The sequence below is a fragment of the Triturus cristatus genome, chromosome 8, assembly GCF_964204655.1.
Source record: "Triturus cristatus chromosome 8, aTriCri1.1, whole genome shotgun sequence".
Lineage (NCBI taxonomy): Eukaryota > Metazoa > Chordata > Amphibia > Caudata > Salamandridae > Triturus > Triturus cristatus.
This window is the reverse complement of record NC_140591.1, coordinates 932188987-932211702: the sequence shown is the minus strand read 5'-3', so window position 1 is coordinate 932211702 and position 22716 is coordinate 932188987. Positions and strand designations below refer to the sequence as shown.

The following is a 22716-nucleotide window of genomic DNA, read 5'->3' as shown; positions in this document are numbered from 1 at the left end:
TGCTAAGTTCTCAGAGTAGGCCATGCCCCCTTTGCCCACCACTCGACAAACGCGCTCCCTGGCGTGCTCTTGGATGGGGATTGAAGTCACCTTCTCTGTGGGGGTCCTTTGGGGGCCAACTAACCTACCTCTTACCTCCTGTAAGCCCCACAAAGTGTAATTACTGAGAGGTGGACAAAGGCCACGCCCCCTTTCTCTACCGCTCTGCAAACGCGCCCCTGGCGTGGTCTAAGTTGGGGGATTAAGTCCCCTTGAATATTGAGGGTCCCTTGGGGCCAACTAGCCCACCAGGTACCTCCAGTAAGCGCCACACAGCTGGATTACAGAGAGGTGGTCCGAGGCCACACACCCTTTTTACACCACTCTGCAAACGCGCCTCTTGGCGCACTGCTGCTCTGGGGATGAAGTGCACTTGTGTCCTGAGGTCCTCAGGACACAAGAGGACCTCATCGCCCCACCAGCAGTACGCCAAGATGCACATTTGCAGAGTGGTGTAAAAAAGCAGTGTTTGCTATGACAGGGCGGGAGGCGTGCTCCCATCTGCCATAACAAACAGCAATGTCCCGGGGGTGGGCACCCTGGGACATTGTAGGAGCTGGCCCTCGGGGGTGGCGGACCCCAGGGCCATCAAGGGCTCCAGGAGGGGGGGCCGCGTGGCCCCCCTCCCAGCATTTCAAAGCCCCGGGGAAGTGGTGGTTCCGGGGGCAGTGTGGGGGGCACTAATTATTTCAAATTTCAAAGCCCCGGGGCGGTGGCTGTCCCCAGGGCTTGGGGGGCCTGAGAGGCCCCCCCACCCTAATTTAAAAAAAGCCCCAGGAGGTGTTGGTCCCTGGGGAGGTGGCATTCCCCGGGGCTTGGGGGCCTGCGAGGCCCCCCACCCTTATTTCATTATGCCCCGGGGAGGCCACATGCCCCCTACACATCGTAAATGAAGCCCCAGTGAGGTGGCAGTCCCCGGGGCTGCGGGGGCCCCTGTGGGCCCCCGCAACATAAATTGGCATGACCCCGGGACCCGGCCCACTTGGGGGCTTAAATGCAATGGAGCATGGTAGCCCTCGCTTCGTTTATTTAAATTTTGTTGGCCGAATAAACACACCCAGCGCGAATTCGGCTGATTTCTTTTTTTTTTAAATGCTTTCTTTGGCCCTGGGGGTCCTTGTGGGACCCCCTGAGCAGGCCTAGGGGGCAGGGTGTTTGTAACCTGCCCCCTTTTCTTGTTTGTCACCTATTTGTTTTACTCTTTTCTTGTGACTTGGTTACGGAGTCACAAGATGGCTGCCAACACTTCCTGGTTTGGAGTGTTGACAGCCAATCAGAGTGAAGCTCGTACCCTGGAGGGTTCGCAAACCCTCCTCGGTGCTCAGATATCGATATTTTTCTTTTTTTTATTTCTCAGGAACTACGGAACAGATTTACACCATTTAAAAAAAGGTCGATTTCTGGACCAAGACCTACCTTTTTGCAAAATTTGGTGTAATTCCATTCAGCAGTTCAAGCTGTAGCTTTGTCTAAATATCCTGCTGGCATGCGTGGTAAATGACCATGCGTCCTAAAAAAATATGTAGTTACTTGCACATGTACCACGGAGACATCCAGAGTTGGCACGTCATGCACTAAAGCACGTGTTCTAACTTGGGCCCTTGGTGGGTCTGGATTGATGGTTTGCAGTTCAGAATTAAAAGTGGGCTGAGCTAGATCTGGTGTTATTCATAAGCGTCTTTCAGTCAATTCAATCTCATGTGAGACCACCCTATGGCCCTCTGGAGCATCTTATCAATCGAGGTGGGCTGGTGGCTTGTTGGTGATTGCACAGATGCTGCCACTTTTTTCCCCGAGCAGATACGCCTCCCCATATTTAATTGGCCAGTGAGGACTCCCTTTGGTTTAATTTGGCAAGTCAGTTGGGCAAGGGACCAGGAATTCAGTCACAGTATAATATATTCTATTTTAGGGATCCCACAGAAGGTAAGATTAAAACAGGTTAAAAACTGAGTCATTGAGTAGTTTGTTCTATCAATATGTGGATCAATTGTACGATCGAGACACCCACCTTATGGAATAGTTCCTGCATGAGTCCAAAAGCAGCAGGATGATCGCACTGCAAAGACCAAAGGGAGTGGCCCAGCCCGGTCTCCTTCGGGCTCTGACGCGGGAGTGCTGCGAGGCTCTTATCTCACCTCCTGGTGCGGTAGTGGCGTCACTGGATGCGCGAGGCTCTGGGGGTTCTGGGAGCTGTAGTCCCCCGGGCGGCCGTTCCCCTCAAGGCAACAGGTAGGTGGAAGTGGCCGTTTCCCTCACGGCAGCAGTCGATACTGCAGACAGGTTTCACGGAGACATCCATTTACTCACCAACTCACCCACACACACACTCACCCACCCATACAGCTGTTTCCACATGCACTCTTGAACCCATACACCCAGTGAATCAACCACTCACACATCTATGCACAGAGACACACCTCTCCCACCCACACACACACTCAGGCAGCCATAAAAATACTCAGGCAAGCAATCAATAACCCATATAGACACTCATGCAGCTACTCACCAACCCATGCAGCAGCCTACACAACAACAGACAGACTGGATGATGTTATCAGTGATGTCATTTGAGATGTCATCAGTGAAACCTATGGTATTTTCAGTTAAAATATATATATATATATATATATATATTCTCTGAAAAAACCATAGGTTTCAGGGACGTTATAGTTAGCTGGACTTTTCACTCGTACAAAACCATTGAAATTCCCCCGTTATAGTTAGTTCAGCTAACTATAACTTGCGCGCCCGCAATGCACTGCTGATGACTTCACATATTACATCACTCATGACATGGTCAGTGACATCACTCATGACATCACTGATGACATCTCAAATGACATCACTGATGACATCATCCAGTGAATGTGTGTTTTTCTGAAAATTGCATATGTTTTATATATGTATATCTCAAGGTCGATGGAAGAATAAATGGGTATATAAGTGTCTAAATGGATGATTTGTTTTTGAAAAATTGATTGTATAACTGACTGATTAAGTGTATCTTAGTGAATACATGGCTTAGTGAGTAATGTTTAAATATGTAAATATCTGTATCAGTCTCTCACTTTGTGTATAAGTGGCTGCATGGGTTGGTGAGTAGCAATATGAGTGTCTATATAGGTTATTAGTTGGTTTTTTGAGTATCAGTATGAGTGTCTGAGTGTCTGTATGGTTCGGTGGGGGGTATTACGTAGTGCATAGGTGCATGAATGAGTGACTCACTGTTTGTATGTGTTGAAGACAGCATGTGTGCAGTACTGTATGGGTAGATGAGTGTGTGCATGGGTGTGTTAGTGAGTGAATGACTGTCTCAATAGTGTCTTTATGAGTAACTACATATGTTTTAAACTAGTATATGTGACTATTGGTGTATATAAGTGAGATATGTGAGAGTGAGAGACTGAAAGAGTTCCTGTATGAATAAGTATGTGTTTCTATAGGGGATTGTTTAAAAGACTAAGTATGTGTAAGTTACTGTAGAAGTAAGTGTGGTGGTGTGTGTATAACTGTATATGCAAGTGAATGGATGTTTGATTCTTTATTAGCATGAGTGACTATGTGTGTGAGTAACTCTATGGATGAGTGGCGTTGTGTAACAGGATGTATAGGTGTATGAGTACATATGATGAGTGAGTACATGTATGAGTGACTGTATAAGACTGTTGGTGAATGAGTGGATGTGTATGTGGATCTTAGAATTACTGAATAGGTTGTTGTAACTTATATTGGTATGTCCATTGTTTTGAAAATTTTAGTTTCGATTTTTGAATGTGTGTATCAAAGGTTATATTAGGGGGAGAGGAGGTCTGCCACTCTATCACAAGAATGATGTCATCAGTGATGTCATTTGATATGTCATCAGTGATGTCATGAGTGATGTCACTGACCATGTCATGAGTGATGTAATATGTGACGTCATCAGTAGTGCATTGCGGGCGCGCGAGTTATAGTTAGCTGAACTAACTATAACGGGGGAATTTCATTGTTTTTTTACGAGTGAAAAGTCCAGCTAACTAAAACGCCCCTGAAACCTATGGTTTTTTCAGTGAATTTCTAAGGTTTTTTAAATGCTAATTCCTAACTATAACGTGCCTGAAACCTATGGTTTTTTCAGTGAATTTCAAAGGTTTTTTAAATGCTAATTTCTAACTATGCCTACAGAGATAGGACATGTGAAGAAAGAAAAAAAACGCACAGAAAGAAAAAAAAGAAATGCAGAAAGAAGCAACAGAAGTCCTCAAAGACGAAGAAAAGTGCAGGAAGAAGGATAACGTGCAGAAAGAACAAACAGAAGAGCAGAAAGAAGCCTTGTTGCAAAATCATCCTGTACCCTCAACTTTTTCAGACGGATACTGGTGGTAACTGAGTCTGACTAACCAGTCCTAGAGCCAGTGCTATGTTAAAAGACACTCAGAATACAGTGAAAACACCTACATACACTAGGGAACACTATGCGCTGGGGTCCCCCTGTGATCAGCATGACCTCCTCTGTAAGCCCCTAGTTTATAATGGGGCAGGGGATTAAAACTACCTCTTAAAACGTGCCACAGGGTGTGTTTGCACACGTCACCTCAGGCCCCGTCCCCTCCCTTCCCCACTGTGTAAACACGCCCTGTGGCCGTTTTTTAAGTTGGGAGATTAAGTCCCCTTGAATCCTGAGGATCCCAAGGGGCAAAATAGCCCACTAGGTAAGTCCAGTAAGCGCCATTGCAGAGAGGTGTAAAAAGGGGCACGGCCTGCACCACCTCAGTGGCGCTTACTGGAAGCACCTGGTGGGCTAGTTGGCCCCAGGGTCCCTCAGTATTGAAAAGGAATTATTTCCCCAACTTAAAACGCGCCACAGGGCGTGTTTGGACACGTCACCTCAGGCCCCATCCCCTCCCTTCACCACTGTGTAAACGCGCCCTGTGGCCGTTCTAAGTTGAGAGATTAAGTCCCCTTGAATCCTAAGGGTCGCTAGGGTCAAACTAGCTCACTAGGTACCTCCAGTAAGCGCCACAGAGCTGCGTTGCATAGAGGTGTAAAAAGGGGCGTGGCCTCAGAATACCTGTCTGCAACGCAGCTCCCTGGCGCATACTGGAGATACCTGTTGGGCTAGTTGGCCCTCAGGGACCCTCATTATTGAAGGGGAATTAATTCCCCAACTTACAAATGGCCAGGGGGCGCGTTTGCAGAGTGCTGCAAGGAGGGGGCGTGGCCTCCGGCACGATGCCGGTCTTTTATTTATTTTATTTTTTTAAGAAGGAGGGCTGTGTGGCCCCCCCTTCTTTTTCTAATTTACTGGCCCTGGGGACCCCATCCCCCAATGGCCTGCACCCTATTTTTTTTTGTTGAAAAAAATACATTTGGCCCTCCCAAGGCCTTAATCGGCCCCGGGGACCCCAACCCCCGGGTAATGGCCTTTTTTTTTTTTATTCTTTAGGAGGGGGCTGCGTTGCCCCCCTCCTCAGGCCACTTATGGCCCCGGGGACCCCATCACCCGGAGCCGGCCTTTGTTTTTTATTATTTTAAAAAAAAATATATTTATAGAAACACCTAGGAGATGCTGGACAGACCGTATGTACCTATCACCATGACGATTTGCGTGATATTCATTAAAAGGCGACTATGCATAGAATGAATCCACATGGAATGTATTTACATCGCTAGTGAAGCTCTGGCGTGTCTGACGCCCTACCGTGCCTAATCCCGGCGCCCCCGCCGGTGGGTACTCTCCAAGTAGACACCCTTTTCGTTTATTTATACAAACATGGGTAGCTATTGACGGGCACATTTAATATACACGCACACCAAGCCATTCAAAGGGGATTCGACAAAAATTCGACCAAACAATGCAAGAAACCCCCCTCATGGTTAATAAAATACACATCCTCCGCCAGATGTGTAATACTTTTTATTTTACTCTCTGGAAAGGAGACGAACCTCACTTGAGAGTCACAGCCTGCTCCTGGCTGAGCCCAATGCTGTGTTACACCCACCAGTGCCCGCCGAGTGCCTCACACCTCTGTGTTGTATTCCACCAGCTAGTGCGTATGCTATGACACTCTCTAGCCCATGTGCACTGTAACACCACCCGTGAATATGTCATGCCACACTTGCCTTCGCACGGGTTATATTGCCCCATCTAACGTGCCTTCCTCGATGCCTATGTTATAACGCACAGCGCTATGCCATACATATTACAATCTGGGATCCATATCTTTGTCACAGTGCATATGCAACGTTACACTCCCCAGCACATATTTTATATTACAATTTTAGAGACTAGTTAGGTTACACAACACTGCCCTGTGCATATTACACTCCAAGGCGCATATCGCATAGCACGCGCGAGTGCCTGTGCTATCTCGCGCTCTCCAATGAATCTGTAATTGCGCACAATGTGTTGCATATTATATTTCACGCCCCGGTTCATCTTATATCACACTTTTTGGTGCATAGTTTATACCATATACTATATCTAGTTTTCATTTTAAATCGTGCTCTCAGGACTATGTTCTCTATAATACTGCATCCACCTACCCTTTTCACGGGCATTACATTTTGCGATGGGGGGTGGAGGGTCAGGGGGTGTTTCTGCCAAGTGAGCCCGGAGTCACAGTCACAAACGTCCTCTTCTTCCTGAATAAAAGTGAGATTATGCTGCATACTTGTTCATATTTTAAGTAGTTCGCACAGACACACATTTTAAAAACAATAAAGTTCCTAATACCCACCTTCTCTGAACAGTTAGCTTGCTGCCCCATCCACCTCCTCCCTATCCTCTGTTGTCTGAATCCATGGACTAGCCTCCTCCCTCCTGCCATGCATGGTCTGATGTGCTGCCACTGCCCTCCATTTAGCATGATGTACCAGTCCACTCCTCCTGCCCTCCATTGCCCAATTCTATGACCCATCATTGACCTCCTGCTTAGCCTCTGTGCTTAGCTTGCTGCCCCTATTCTCCTCCCCCTGCCCACCGATGTCTTTGTGCATGCCCCTGCTACATCTTTTTTGCCCACCATGTTCCATGGACCTGCCACTCCTATCTACTCTGAGTGTTCTGTTGAGCTGCCACTCCCCTCCCACCTGCCTAGCATTGTCAGATGACTGAAACCTGTCCCTGCCACCTCCACCCTGCCTGTCCACATGCCATGCCCCTATCCCCTTCCTCCTGTCCTCCATGGTCCATTTTACTGCCACACCCTTCTGCCCTCCCTGGTCTGTTGTGCTGCAACTGCTCCTCCTGCCTGCCCCGCGCGGTCTGTTGTGAGGCCCCTTCCCCTGAACTCTCTTGTCTGTGCCCAGGTCCTGACCCTCCCTTCTATCCTCCATGGTCCTTTGTGCATGCCCCTGCACCCTCCTTCTTGCCCATCATAGCCATTGTGCTGCCACTTACCCTCCGCTTGCCATGCGTGGTCTTCTGTGCTGCCATGGCCCCTCCCACCTTCCCTGTGTGGTCAGCTAGCTGCCCCTGACCCACTCCCACCTTCCCTCCATGGTTTGTGTGTATGCCATCATAGTCTCATTGTTGCTCTCCATGGTGTGTCTTGTTTCTAGTGCCCATCCTGCCTGACCTCCATGGTCATCTTGCTGCTCCCGCCCTGCCCCCTTGCCCCCAGCCCTCTGTTTCCATGTGCAGACCCCTATTCCCTCCCTCCTAGCTTGTCTGTTCCATTGTAATGCCCCCTGATCCGTCCCTCCTGCCCTTTATGGTCTGTTATGCTGCAGCTTTCTCTCCTGTCTATCCATTATGGTCAGCTAGCTACCATTGCCTCTTTCCCCTCTGTTCTCTGTTGTCCATGTGCATGGTCCTGTCCCCTCCCTATTGCTTTCTATGGATTGTTGTGCTGCACTCCCGTCCCGCCTGCGCTGTGTGGTGTATTGTGCTGCTGCAAACCCTGATGCCTGCCCTGTAGGGTCAGTTTGGTGCACCTCTCCATGTCCCTTCTGTCCTCTGTTATCCAAATCCATGTCCCTACCCCAATTCCTCCTGCCTACCATGATCCAATGTACCATACTTTAGAACATTTTGATAAGAGGGAGATTTTGAAAAAAAAACTAGGGTATTGATTTTCCCCTTTGAGTTACATTGAAAAAGAGGAGATTGTAGACATGAGACAGATCAAATAAAGCCCATTTGAGCTTAAAAACATTGGACGTTTCCTGGCTGAAACGGGTCTGTTGGCATGTATGGTTGTACTACCACTGCCTCTTCCTTCTGCCCACAATGGTCTATTATATTGCCACAGCCTCTCTTGCCAGTCCTGTATTGTTGGTTGGTTGCCCTTGCCCCCCTTTCCACTTCCCTCCATAGTCTGTTGTGCTGCCACTGCCCTTCCTGCCTGCCCAGTGTGGTAAAATTGTTGCCTCTGCACTCTCCTACCTGCCTTCAATTTTCAGAGTCCGTGCCCCTGGCCTCTGCCTCTCAACAGTATCCCAATGAACAACTAGATTGCTAACATTCTATATTTATTACAAAAGTGTGGAACGCCTGACGTCATCTTGATGTAATCAAAACTAATACCTAGAGTATTTCCTTTAGAAATTACATATATGAGAGGGTCTTATTTGCATCAAAATTATGGTTAGTACTCTAAAAAGCTAAAATGAGGACATATTTTCTGAGTTTTCAAATAGCGGCAAAGAACTTTGAAATTATTTGTAATATTTATGTTTTTTTATCCAGTTGACCACTTGATTAAATGTTGCACCTAGGGGAGAGGATGTGGTGTTACTTCCAGAGCTGCAGACTTTGCAACTGGGGAACCAGGTTGGAGTTTCTGCTTCAGCTCAACATTCTGTGATTCTGGTCAAATCACTTAATCTCCCCATGTCTACAACCAAAATGAATTTGATCTTGTGTGATGTAACCAATGCTCATGTAAAGCACTCCAATACCTGACAAGTCTACACTATATAAAACTGCAAATACACAAAAAATAAGTGTTTTGCACACTTCTGTCATTGGGCTACATGTGGGCTACATCTGGGTGATATTTGTGCTGCATTTGGGCTCTTTTGTCTCTGGTGGCCATCCTGGGAGATTTATTTGTTATGAAGTTTCCTAATTTCCTCATTTACTGTAGTCTCCTCAGTAGGAAATGCTTTCAGTTTTTTACTTTGATTCCATCAAGAAGGTATTCAGATATGTCACACATTTGCCATAAATTCTGAATGTTAGCACTCTAGTTGCTCATTAGATCACTGTAGTAAAGCTACTGCTCACCAGGGAAGTCTGCTGCTGGTATTCAAAGTGCATGTTTCAGTCTGCATGTCAGAAATTTTTTATGAAATAGAAGAGGATTTGAGAAGTCAAAATGTGCCCTAATTTTTCTTTCTGCAGCACTAATCATAATTTCTATGGCAAAATGAACCCCCTCATTTTTTTCCTTTGTAAATTAAATGTTTTAAGTGTTACCACTTTATTCCAATCAAGATGGCTTCAGGTGTGCCATACTTTTGTCATAAGTAAGACTGTTAGCGCTCTAGTTGTTCGTTAGAACACTCTGGGACATTCTGTCATTGGGCTATACTTGGGCTACACCTGGGTGATATTTGGGCTACATTTGGGCTCTTTTGTCTCTGGTGGCCATTTTGGGAGACTTATTTGTTATGATGTTTCCTAATTTCCTCATTTAGTACAGTCTCCTCAGTAGGAAATACTTTGTTTTTTACTTTGATTCCATCAAGAAGGCATTCAGATGTGTCACACATTTGCCATAATTTCAGAATGTTAGCACTCTAGTTGCTTGAATTTGATTCCATCAAGAGGGCATTCAGATGTGTCACACATTTGCCATAAATTTAGAATGTTAGCACTCTAGTTGCTTATTAGATCACTGTAGTAAAGCTACTGCTCACCAGGGAAGTCTGCTGCTGGTATTGAAAGGGCATGTTTCAGTCTGCATGTCAGAATTTTTTAATGAGATAGAAGAGGATTTGAGAAGTCACTCAAAATGTGCCCTACTTTTTCTTTCTGCAGCACTAATCATACTTTCTATGGCAAAATGAACCCCCTCATTTTGTTCCTTTTTAAATTAAATGTTTTAAGAGTTACCACTTTATTCCAACCAAGATGGCTTCAGGTGTGCCATACGTTTGTCATAAGTAGGACTGTTAGCGCTCTAGTTGTTCTTTAGAACACTCTGGGAAGCTGCAATAGAACACAAAGGAATCAACTGACAGTCTCTGCCCTTGTTGGATGTACATGTTTTACTGAGAATGTCAGACTTCATTCTCACATGACTGAGAAAGATAATGTGAATTTACAGAAAATATGCTCTCAGTTTAGCTTATAGATCACCTTCCAAACCTCTGTGGGAAAAGCATGAGAAAATAGTTTTCTCTCAAACATGATTCATGATATCACAGCAGAAGGCTTTTTCACATGGTAAAATCACCTTAGAACACACCACAATTCCTAAAATGAGTATGGTACCATCAACAAATGATTTATAATGTAACTAAAGTCTTAAAACCTTCTATTAACTGCAATGCTTTTTAATGAGGTGCTATCATGTATATTGGTCCCAAGATGGCTGCCAACACTTCTTGGATGAAGTGCTGACAGCCAATCAGATCTCACGATGAGATGTGTGGTTAGGCTCCGCCCAGATATATATGTGATTTTACTTTTGATTTTCTCAGGAACTACTGAACGGATTTACACCATTTAAGCAAAAGGCACGAGTCTGAACTGAGGACTACCTCTTTGCCAAATTTGGTGTAATTCCGTTCAGCACTTCGGGCTGTAGCTGCGTCAACAGGTCCTATCGGAAAATGCATGGGGAAAACGCGTTTTGGGACCCCCCTTTTTTCTCGGCCCCCGCTTGAAGAATCACCGTGAAATTTTCAGGATAGGAGCAGACCGGAGCTGGCCAAAAGTTTGGAAACTTTCGCGAAGATTCATCAATCGACGCCAACGTTATTCCAAATAGAATGTTGCAGATTTCCTATGGAAAATAGGTCCTAACTATAACTACCTACTGGCGACTGCCAGTAGGTAATATATATATGAGAGAGAGAGCAAGAGAGAGAGAGCGATAGATGTGTATATATACCTATCTATCTATCTCTATATATTTAGAAAGATAAAAAGTATTAAAAAGTTATTTTTTAATAAACTTTTTGGAATAAATAAATACACATGTAACTGTTGTTTTTACAAAATAGTTAGATTCGAATTTTACATTTTAATAGAAATGTGAAAATAATTTAGCAACTATGTTTTCATAAAATGTATGAAATTTAAATATAAATATAATTATTTTATATAGCAATAATAATAAATACATTAAATATATACATTTTTTATTATTTAATAAAAAATTAATTTGAAGAGTTAATGTGCTGCAACATTTCTTCTTTTAGTTCCTAGTTAACAATAATTATCTTAGGTTAATTTGCATTTCTCTCTTACATTAAAATATTTAAAATATGTTTTACTATTAATTAAAATGTATTATTTGTCCCTACACTTTACTATACAGAGATCTCTGCCCCAGTGGATGAGACTTCTTCCTGGATAAAAAAAATACTAGTAGTAACTTTACACTTGTAAAGCTTCTTTAAGCAGGCCCCACCCACAGTTTTGCAAAGGTGGACACATCCAAGACCCTACCTAATAGCACATTTACATTTGGAAAGGAGGAATTACAAAAATGTGTAAAGTTACTACTAGGTGCGGTAGTGAATTTACACCTGAGTTCATCTATATGTGTACATTTACCTTTGTGAATAGACCCCTCAGTAATTAATTTAAAGTGAATAAACCCTTCTTTATCGATAGTGATTTATTGATGTTCTAGCCCCAATAAATTACCACCACTAAATTGATGGCACAGTATAGCCAACATCTACATCTGGGTGCCTGCTACATCATCAGGCACTACATCATTATGGATAAATATAATCTAAAAAATATGTATTTTAATTTAACTTAAACTAATTACAAACAGTAAATAAATGTTAACTCATTCAGTTTAATTAAATTGCAAATAAAAAGGAGGATTCCTCTCACAACGATATACTGGATTTTATTCATATGTAATAAGGAAAGTGTCATAGGTAACATTAAATTGAATAGCAATAATAAGACGGGGTGGTTGAGAGTGTTTAGCAACATTTCCTATAATCATTTTAATAATTTTATTTGTATTAAAACTAGTAATGCTAATGATTTTAATTAATATGTATCATTTTATTTTAAATTAAACAGAAAAAGTAGAATTTGAAATAATTGGATTATGTTCATTTGAATGAAACAGATAATTATTTATTTAATAGCAAATCTAAGGGACAAGCATAGTATTAATATTAAAAATTAACTGCAAGTTTAATATTTAAGGATGATTGAAGTGAGTATGTTTATGGCCAGTTGAAAATACAACACTAAGGTTATGTTGGAGGGAGAGAGGATAAAGACAATTATAATTAATAGCTACTGAATAAGAATGGAAGAAGTCAATTTAATGGAGCAGAGCAATTAAATATAGAGGAAACAAATACATTACATAAAGAATAATGTTCCATTTGCATTAATGAAAAAATTATTTCTGAAAATATTTAAAAAGATGAGTGGGGGTCAAGATAGTATTACATTATATCAAAAACTTACTGAGGTGATGTAGGGATCCCTGTTGTAGTGCTCTTGATGTAGGGGTACACAACATGGTCACATGCATCCTTAGCTACACGAACAAATGCATCAGTCTATCTAAATTCATCTTCTGTAATCATGGGATAATGAAAGTAAATGGTCATTTATTATTACATTGTCTGAGATTCTATTCTCAGTCTGTTTGCCTAGGATTCAATGCAATCGTCTGAAAACCCTAGGTTTTAAAAAATGTGGGCAGTTCTCTCTGTTACACAAGGCAAAAAGTGCTCTTCAATAACATATTTGATTTTTTAATTAATACCAATATGGTGCCCTAATGCACATTCCTTAAATTAGTATTTTGCACTTCCCATATATATTTTTAGACATGGCCATTGTATAACACAAGCAAGATACTATATATTTTATGTTGTAAGGATAAAAATGCTTGATGGCCTGTCTAGCTGATCTATGGCTGTTAGTACAGGAATCCCCTTTGCCTGGTTTTGGTACCGTTGCCTTGAGTTATCCAACTGCACGTATCCTTGGTCTTTCTGATTTTCAGGGCCCAATGTGTGAGAAAGTAATACGTGCATGTTGAGGCCCTTTGTTTGCAAAAGGTATTGAAGACTGTGTATGAGTCTCTACTATCTGGAGGATCACACTAACTGCATCTATGTTTACATGAGTCTACTGTCCATATACGCTATATGCTTAGGGCAGACTGCTGCGTACTGTTTTTGAATCTCTAGTACCAGGCAGGCCTTTTGTCTTACCTTACTGGTAGTAAGCAAGAAACATACTGACTTTGCTCCCTAAAGTTCCCTCTGACCAGGGCCTTTGCTAAGATCTGGAGTGTATGGTATGTGTTCTAGGAGTATCAGGATACTGGTAATATAAATCTGTATCACATGTGAGTGTGTGGTTATGAAACCAGTGGGATCCATTTTTAATTTTGCCATGTAAAGCATGGTACAGAATAAAGGCTAGTTACCCCCTCCCAGACAAACAATATGCATTGCTAACATCCCTGTTAAGCTCCCTATTAAAACTTATAAGACATTATATCAGTGGCCAGCATGATTTCTCCTTGTTGAGCAATTCCATTAGGATAGATGAGGTCCTTGCTTTTGTATCTACCAAATTTGCTAATCCAAATGGCAAATGGTTAGGTGTAAGGGCTTCACTCCTTATTGTGGTCCTATTTTATATGCTCTTCCAGGAGAGAAACCTCTTTGTTTCCTACTGTAGGACCCTCACCTAAAGGTAAAGAAAATGTCTGTTCTGGAGAGAAAGACTACACAAAGTGACTGAACCACCTCAGACAGGTTTAGAACAGTGACCGTGGAAACATCATTCCTTGTCTGTAAAAGGACTATAGGAGAGAACTTGATGATTTCTTAGATGGCACCAGGATTTATCACTAACTAAAGAGCTGATACTCTGCATAGTGCTTGGGAAAGTCTTGACATATTGTTGTTGACAGCCAGTCTCCGATTGGTGATGGGACACCATCTAAAAGTATGTAATTATTTGCGGGAGGAGAGCTATGTGTTTTCATTGGAAAGGATTCTCACAGGCATGCTGAAAGAGCGGAGTAAAGAAAGTGTGCTCAGAAGGGAAGCCTAGTTGTGGTGACCTGGAAGAGGGAACTGCCCAGATGAGTAAACTGGGTAGAAGTACATTGCAGGTCTGACCTAACTGCTGAGATGGGTTTCAGTTCATTCCCTGTTTGAGCCAGGTGTGCCGCACCAACATGCTCATGGCAACTGCTATGTGAGAAAGAGTCACTTTGCATGGCTGATTCAAATGCTGAGTGGTCCTATTTGCTTATGAAATGCAACCCTTTCACACTGGACCGATGTAAAGGATCGTGAACTCCTTCTACAATCCTTCTCATGCTGTGCCCATGGCGACTGTAACATGGGCATACTGTGAACCGTGACCTTTGACCTGCCCACACACATGACAAACTCACCAGTGACCTGTTGGTAGGCGTTCATCACTGCTTGGATGAGGAACTTGTGATTGGACCTGAATAGCACACTAAACAACTGTGGCATCTGCAGCTCCACCTGCAGTGCAGAGAGAGAAGGTTGGCCACTCGCACATAGTGCATTCAGCAAGAACCTTGTGGCAGGTCCCACTGCATGAAAAAAGTTAATACTGGCTGTTCCAGAGACATGTGGGTTGAGACTGTGTGGCTAATGTCTAACCCCTACAAAACCAACCTGTTGTTCACAGCCCCAGCAATCTTCTTGCACTTCCCAACCTGAGCCTGCAACTGTCATTTGTCTTAATAGATCGCTATTGCTTCATCTGTAGCACTTCATTAGACTCTTGTTTTCTCTTGCATAATCTATTTTTATTGTATTACATTATTGGTGTAATAAAGTATTTTTTCTTTTTATGGCCTAGGTTGACAGGGCAGCTGTTGCCAGACAATTATGTGGGCATCACTAGAGAGGGGCTTTGGCTAGGACTCTATGTTTGGAGCCAGGAGTACATGTTTTGATGCTGTACATGTTGTGTGTTCCACAGAAAAAAGTACTTGCACTCCACACAGCTGTGATCATTACTGTTTTATTTATCCGGCTGGCTGAGCTTCTACTTTCAGAGGCACACCCATGGCATTATAATGCTATAAAGGTGTCTTAGACAAATTGTGGTGTTTTTCTCTGGCAGTAGCTACAGATGAGGGAGGGCAGGCATTAGCCTACATGAACTTTAACTTACACCTATACTATACTAATGTTCTTTGGTTCCCAGAGGTGTAGCTAGAGCTTGTGGCGCCTGGGGCTATCCCTCAGATTGCCGCCGCTGGGGATGGGGGGATGCTGGGGAAAAAGGAGGGCGAGCACTTGTAAGAGGTCCGAGAGACACGTAGCATCACCGCTAATAGTTACCTCGATCATGCAAGTTACATGCACATACATGACACGGTCCAAGGCTATACAGTTGAATACACCGGTGACTGGCAGTGACTGGCAGTACAAAAGAGAACACACAGACTGCATGATCTATCTGGGGACTCAGAAAAACCGCATGTGACATCCATCAGAGAGCTGCGTGAATAATTACCTGGTAATCCCCTCGGCACAATGCAAACATGCACATACATGACACTGTTCAGGGATCCATCATCTACAGCTGACATTAAATGACCATTCATCATGGTCCCCCCATTAAAGCAGTGCACTTTGTGATCTGCATGGTACATGTTCTTTGCAGCAGGCACATTAACCCTCTGTGCTACCTTTCCAGGAGTCAACCCTTCCACTAGACAAAACTCCGATCTCTCTCTAGGAAGAACATTAATCACCGAAGTGATCATGACATTTTTATTGTTTCTGAAAATTGCTGGAGGCCAGGAAGGAGGCAGCAAGTTTTTTTTAAACCATAATATACATGCAAACACTACGCACCCACCCAAAATAGGTACCCAGTGCCGTCACACCGTTCGCATCGCCCTAACCTGCTCAAGGTTCATGTGACCTCAGTGACAGAGTCACAGCGACTGGATCAATGTTGCTCTAGGGTGTGCTGCTTCGTAGGCCTGCCCGCAAGACTGGAGATGAACTTCAGTATGGATTGTGGTGGACAGGCCTTCAAGGTTTCCCCACAATTGACACCACTAGGGTACACCTGCTTGTGCTAAGACATCAAGCCTTCTAAGGTCTAGTCGGGCCTTCTAAGGTCTAGCATGGGAATGTGCTCCCTCAGTAGAGTGGTCTGGTGGACTGGTCATGAAGGCTGAACCCGGTTCCCCAGTTTCAAATTCGACAGTTCTGGCCATAGTGCCACATCCTCTCCCTCATTGAACACCATACTTCCCTACTGAGAGAAACTCGCACTGCCTTCAGCTATAACCTAATTGTGCCCGCTATAAACACTTGGATGTGGCTCAATTCAAATTATGCACTTGATAAGAGTAATATGCTGCCTGAAAAAAAAGTAAAAGCAACCACTCATAGGGAATGCAAGATTAAGTAAAGCATGTGAAATGTAAACAGAAACAACATGGTTACCTTAACGATCTCTCACTCACTATTCAGAAATCAGCGAGTGGTTTTACCTGAAAAGTTAAGGACATGACTAGAGGGACCTGAAGGGAACCGTTTCAATGTCCATTGCTTATATCCTTACAAAATAAGCAGTATGGTTTAAAAAGACCACATCCATAAACACAGAGCCATGGTACACATTTTGTTTTCCAATCCACCCACCAGCCAGGTATTGCAGTACCTCCAGGAATGGTACACTTTCCCACCTGGGAACAACAATGCTGTTCAAAGAAAGACGAGAAGACAAAAGTAGCACTTCACTGCAAACTCTGTAAAGTGAGGCTGATGTATTTGGATGTAAATAAAACCAATCTGGCCACTTTGCAACCACTCTGTCTTGCTTTATTTAGTTATGTATTTATTTTTCACATTTAAAACCTTCTATTTCTCTCCATCCCGCTGCACTTTGGAATAGAAAAATGTCAGAAAAAGGGCATTTCTTGCAAGAGTGTTTTTCTTTTTTGGATCCATTTCACAGGGAAGCAACTAAATGAAAGAAGGAAAGAGAGGTTGTGAACCGTTTCTTCAAGTCACGGTTTTCAGTAAGTGAGGAGGAAGACAGAAAGAGAGGGAATAATAGGAAGAGAGGAGGGACAGCTGCCAGCACAAAAAAGAAGAGGACATTGCCCGAGTCCTATTCCTTCTCTGCCCGTCCCTGAACGTCCAGGAAAACAAGCCGAGCCTCATCTGAATGACTTTGTCCTCCCCCAAAATAGTGCCGCCCGGGGCGGACCGCCCCCACCGCCCCACCCTAGCTACGCCACTGTTGGTTCCACACATATACATATCCATTCTCATGCTATTTTCTTGTAATGCCTCACATTACCAGACAAGATTCTTTTGAAGTCAGACCTATTGCTATTGCCAATGCTTGTTCATAAAGCTAAACCACTTGGATGGACACCCATTCTTAAGTTATAGTTTGTGATGAATTATAAGTTTCTATTCCAAGAATACCTCTCTGAGAATGCTTGGACAACTGCTTCCTTATGTCCAATAATTTTAATTTTCTTGCACTTTTAATCAAGTAACCACTGAATCCTAATTTTAAAAGTTATAGTTTTTGTTATGGGGGTTGCTATCCTCCATCTCGTCTTTTTTCATGAACTGAACTAGCTTTGTCGCTAAATAGTAATCTTGAACAGTGTCTATTATGTGACACCTGGGTGATCTGTGTTGCAACTGTATTTCACGTTTTGTTGTGTGTGAATAGTGTGATTAACATTGCGATTTCCTCTGTACATGTACTTACACATACAAGGTTTATTAAATTGTTGTTCTTTTACAATAAATATGACTCTGCATTCGAGATTTATTTTATTTGTAGTAAAGTTGATGTACCTTGACCAGTCCTATTCTTGGAACAACCTACTTTGTGATTGAACTTATTCCTGAAACACAGCTACCAAGAAGGTCAAGAATTCTTGGGAGGGGAAATTTCGACTTTCTCCATTCCAGGTGGACATGCGTGGTAGTGGAAAGAGGAAACACCCGCAGTCTCACCTCTACCATGTTATCTCTGCTACTGCAAAGCTCGTTGAAGAAGGGCTTGATACAGTTAATGACAGAGCCTGACACACATCTTACCACTATGCTCGATAAATGTTCCAGTATTTTGAGCATATCGACATGCTAATATTCTATTGCAATTAAAGAAAAAAATCGATCTCACCTGGAGCAACAGTGTTTGCATTTTCCTTTTCAAATAAACGCCCCTTACTATTACTGGTGAATTCATCATAAGAAATTTCCAAGATTTCTTCAAGTTCAATGAACAGTATTTCCCAGTGCAAACTCCTAATGTGTCTGAAATGAGAGGCTTGGGATTTATTTGTTGTTATTAGGGGCGGTCAGCATGGCTTGAGGGTGGGAGGGGAGGGCACGTGGGGGAGGTAGACATGGGCCAGATTAAAAAATATATATATATTGCTGCTGCCGCTGGGTCCCGCGTCTTCTCTCCTACTCGCTTATGTCCGACTCTAGGTCGGAACAGGAAGAATTCAGCCAGGCTCCCACCCCTAAGCCAACCACATCGCTCTAATGGGGTGTTGTGATTGTCTGAGCGCCGTGACACGATGCTCAGCCAGAGGCTGGAGGGGTTGGCTTGTTCTCCATGCAGGCTGTAATGCAGCCTGCAAGGTGAACAGGGGAGTGCGCATGACTGTTTTGGGTGGCCCGAGAAGGCAGACCAAGCAGTTATTGCGCACAGCCACATGAGTGTTCTACCACTCCTCCCCTGCAGCTCCACCCCCCCCTCACGCACTGCTGCAGCAGGAGGAAAAAATAAAATGATAATAAAATTCAGTTGTTATCTGTTGGACTTGGCCCTTTTTGGCTAAAGTTCTTTAAACTTTTTGCCTTCCTCCTAGACCTTTTTCTGACATTGTGTTGCCGACTTAGATGCTTTGGGCACTTTGCCACTACTGATCAGTGTCAAAATGCAAGTGCTCCCTGTATAAAGTGTTATGATAATTGGTTGTCCATAATTGGTATGTTTGCCTTACTAGTAAAGTCCCTAGTAAAGTGCACTATGTGTGCCAGGTGCAGGTAACGCAAATGCTACTAGTAGACCTGCGGCACTAATTGTGCCACCCACACCAGTAGCCCTAAAGAGAGATCTCAGGCCTGCCACTGCAGTGCCTGCACACAGTTTGTTAACTGCCTTGTTGTCCTGACAAGTGCACCCACTTGCCAGGCCTTACCCTTCCCTTTTTACGCACATCAGACACCCCTATAGTAGGCCCCAGGTACCCCCCTGGGCAGGGTGCAGTGTATGTGAACGGTAGGACATGTACTGATGTGTGTACCATGTCCTGACAGTGAAATACTGCCAAATTCGTTTTTCACTGTTGCAAGGCCATCTTGCCCATAGGACAGAATGGGGAATGCTGGATCTCATGTCGCCAGCATATCTTCCCATAGGCATAAGACAGAGAGATGAAGTTTAATGTGCCTGAATTCAGAATTTAATAACACATCTTTCTATGAAGATGGTTTTTAAATTGTGTGTTTAGAAACCACACTTTTAGAAGTGGCTGGTTTCTTGTTCTAACCCTCCTGTGTGCCTCTGCCTGGCTGTGTATTGATCATCTGGGTTTAGATGTGACAGGGTCTGGGGAGTGTCCTAACACCAGGTAGGAGTAGGTGAGACAGCACAGGCTGGCCAGCATTTGGTGTAGTGGGAGGAGTAGCCCCTTTGATGCAAAGAGTCCTGTGCTGCTGCCACAAAAGAATGGCTCCACCTCCTGCAGAGTGTCTGGGGCCCAGACCGTCACTATCAAAGGAAGAAGGTGTGCACTGGCAGGAAGACACCCAGAACTGGTTTAGACCGGTCTCAGAGCCCCCTGAAGACAAAGACTTCAAAGGCGTTTAGGGGTAAAAATGTATGAGCTGAAACCCCTGAACTCAAGACTGAAATTCCGACTGAAAAAGGATTGAAACTACTTCTTGATCAAGTGGAACCCCTGCCAAAGGAGAACAGCTGAAGAGAAGGACTGCCCTTGCTGTGTGTTCTGGGGCTGGCCTGCAGTTTGCTGATTTGACTAAGGGGAGGACATGGGACTGTGCTGTGTTCCCCTGCTTGAGAGGACTTTGCTGTGTGCTGTGTCCTGAAGTAACTTGTCTCCAAGGGCACAAGGAGAGCTAGTCCCCTGTTGTGGAAACTCAGGAACATCAAAGTTCCAACCGTTTCTCAACGACGCTTGATGCGTGTGCTTTTGCACACCTGAGACTGCCGTGTGGTCTGTGGTGTGGTGTTTACGAGGTGCCCCGTGACCGCATTGCCCCCGCAGCGTGAAACATCGTCCACGCTGCTGCATTGCTGTTTGTGACTTGAGCCGTCATCGTAACTGAGGCTGTGAGTGAGGATTGCAGCTGCCTGTCCGAGCCTCAACGCGCTAAAGGATTCTTTGAAGCTAAGGAAGCTGCAAGGTGAAAGGGATCATGATTATTGTTCGCCAAGAGGAATCTGCCCAAAATTGTCAACGGAGAAGGCAGTGCTGCAACCCGTCTGGCTGCAGCGTCACCTAGCAACGGACCTGCAACGTCATCGGGGCCACCCAGCAGGACGTCTGACAAGCGAAGAGAGAGAGAGCGAGGCAGCACACCCCCCAGGTAAGGCTTGGACTCCACACGGGAGCCGCAAGCGTGTGTGGCCTGGGGAGGCGTGCAGGAGTAGTACAGGAGTGCTCCGATCTCTCTCCCGTACCTGCCCAGCAGAACCGGGGCCGCCTCTTTAAGCTTACGACCATTGTCTCGGCTGTTGGGGCCTAGTGGTGCCCGAGTTGACCGCGCAGATTGGCTTATAACATTATTCCTTGTATTACGAACTGCCTGATTCTCGCATTACGAACCACATTATTCCTTGCATTACGAACTGCCTGATTCTTGCATTACAAACCGCATATTTCTTGCATTACAAACTGCCTGATTCTTGCATTACGAACTGCATTAGTACTTGCATTAAGGACTGTCTTATTACTAAATTACGAACTGCATTACGAACTGCATAGCATTGCATTAGGACTGGAGTAGATCATCGTAAATTGCTCATTAATACCGCAAGAACCTACAAGTGATTGTTGGCCTAATAACTGGCAAAGTGAAATATTACAAATACGCATATGACAGATTTCTATCGTTTGGTCTCACCGTATTCCTTTTGATAAAGATACCGCTATTTTTATAAAAACCAGTGTGGTGTCCATTTTTGGTGTTATCACTGTGTTACTGGGAGTGTGATTGCAAATACTTTACACATTGCCTTAGAGATAAGCCTGGCTGCTCGTGCCAAGCTACCAGGGGGTGAGCAGGGGTTATTTAAGAGTGTGTCCCTCCTTTACCTGACTAGAAGCAAGGGTCCCTATTTGGACTAAGGTACCTACCTCAGCCAACTAGAGACCCCCAGTTCTAACATTATAATTTTATTTTTTCCTTTCTTTACTGCTCCTGGCAGTAGGGTAGTGCTCTAAAAAAAAAACGGTTTCCCAGATCTGTGAGTTGCACTGCCTGTGTCCTGTGAGGTTTCAACAATTTAAATGATTTTTATTTCAATCTATATTCAAGCTAATGAAACTTAATAAAAAACACTTAACATAATATAGTTGTATTCTCTCTTCAATACAAGTGAATCAAATCAGTTCAACGGATGCCTCCGTGTAACTTCCACAGTAGGTGCAACTAATCACAAATGTTATACATTACAATTGCTGGTTAAAGACAATTCTATGTTTGTGTATGATGAAAACAACATTACGATGCAGCTCCCAATGCATTTCGGGTTCCGAAACCCTTCTTCAGGGGAACATCATTATACATAGTCAAACAAATCAAAAAAGCTTCCGCGTCACACTACAACGAAAACACAGAACAGAACAGTCTATGTTACGTTTATCATTTCAACAGAACACAACATCAACGTTTTATAATAGGATTTACATATGTCATGCACAGTATGGAGAGTAAATGAGAATTGGAGAGAAAAAGAAAAAAATCACCCGTACGAAGTGTTAATGATTCAAGCCGTCAAGAATGAGAAACCGAAAAGCTGTAAACATCTGGACCCCATGGGTTAGAATGTGCAAGCATTCGGAAAAAGTGGATATGTTCAAACGTACATCAATGCGTGTGCTTCCGAATATGTGATCAAGGCCAACGTAACCGGTGTCAGTAATGATAAAGATTGAGGCTCACCTATCTCATAATCGCAGGGATACAAAATGTTAGGGGGCACGTCTAGGTGGTTACATATGGTACAGCAACCTTTCATATAGACACATACGGTCGCCAACTGTGAGTCTGTGAGTACAAACCCAAGTGGTATAAAATTAATAATGATCTCTGTAAACGACCCCGCCTTAGTGGAGGAGCCGCCACTAGTTGTCATCAACTCTGGTTTTGCCTTCTTGGGTATTCTAGCATATACAAATACTACATTTTATAATGATAGTGATCAATGTTTTAATCTGCTTACCCACTCAATTTGAATTTCTGAACCATTCATTTTTGGGTCGTTTAAATTGACTTTAA

The 22716-nt window shown here is 43.7% G+C and overlaps 1 protein-coding gene across 14 annotated transcripts in view; it reads right to left on the bottom strand.

The window, feature by feature from the left end:
* DMD (dystrophin) overlaps positions 1 to 22716 on the bottom strand; it is a 7596173-nt gene that overhangs the window by 2644409 nt on the left and 4929048 nt on the right. The window lies entirely within an intron of this gene.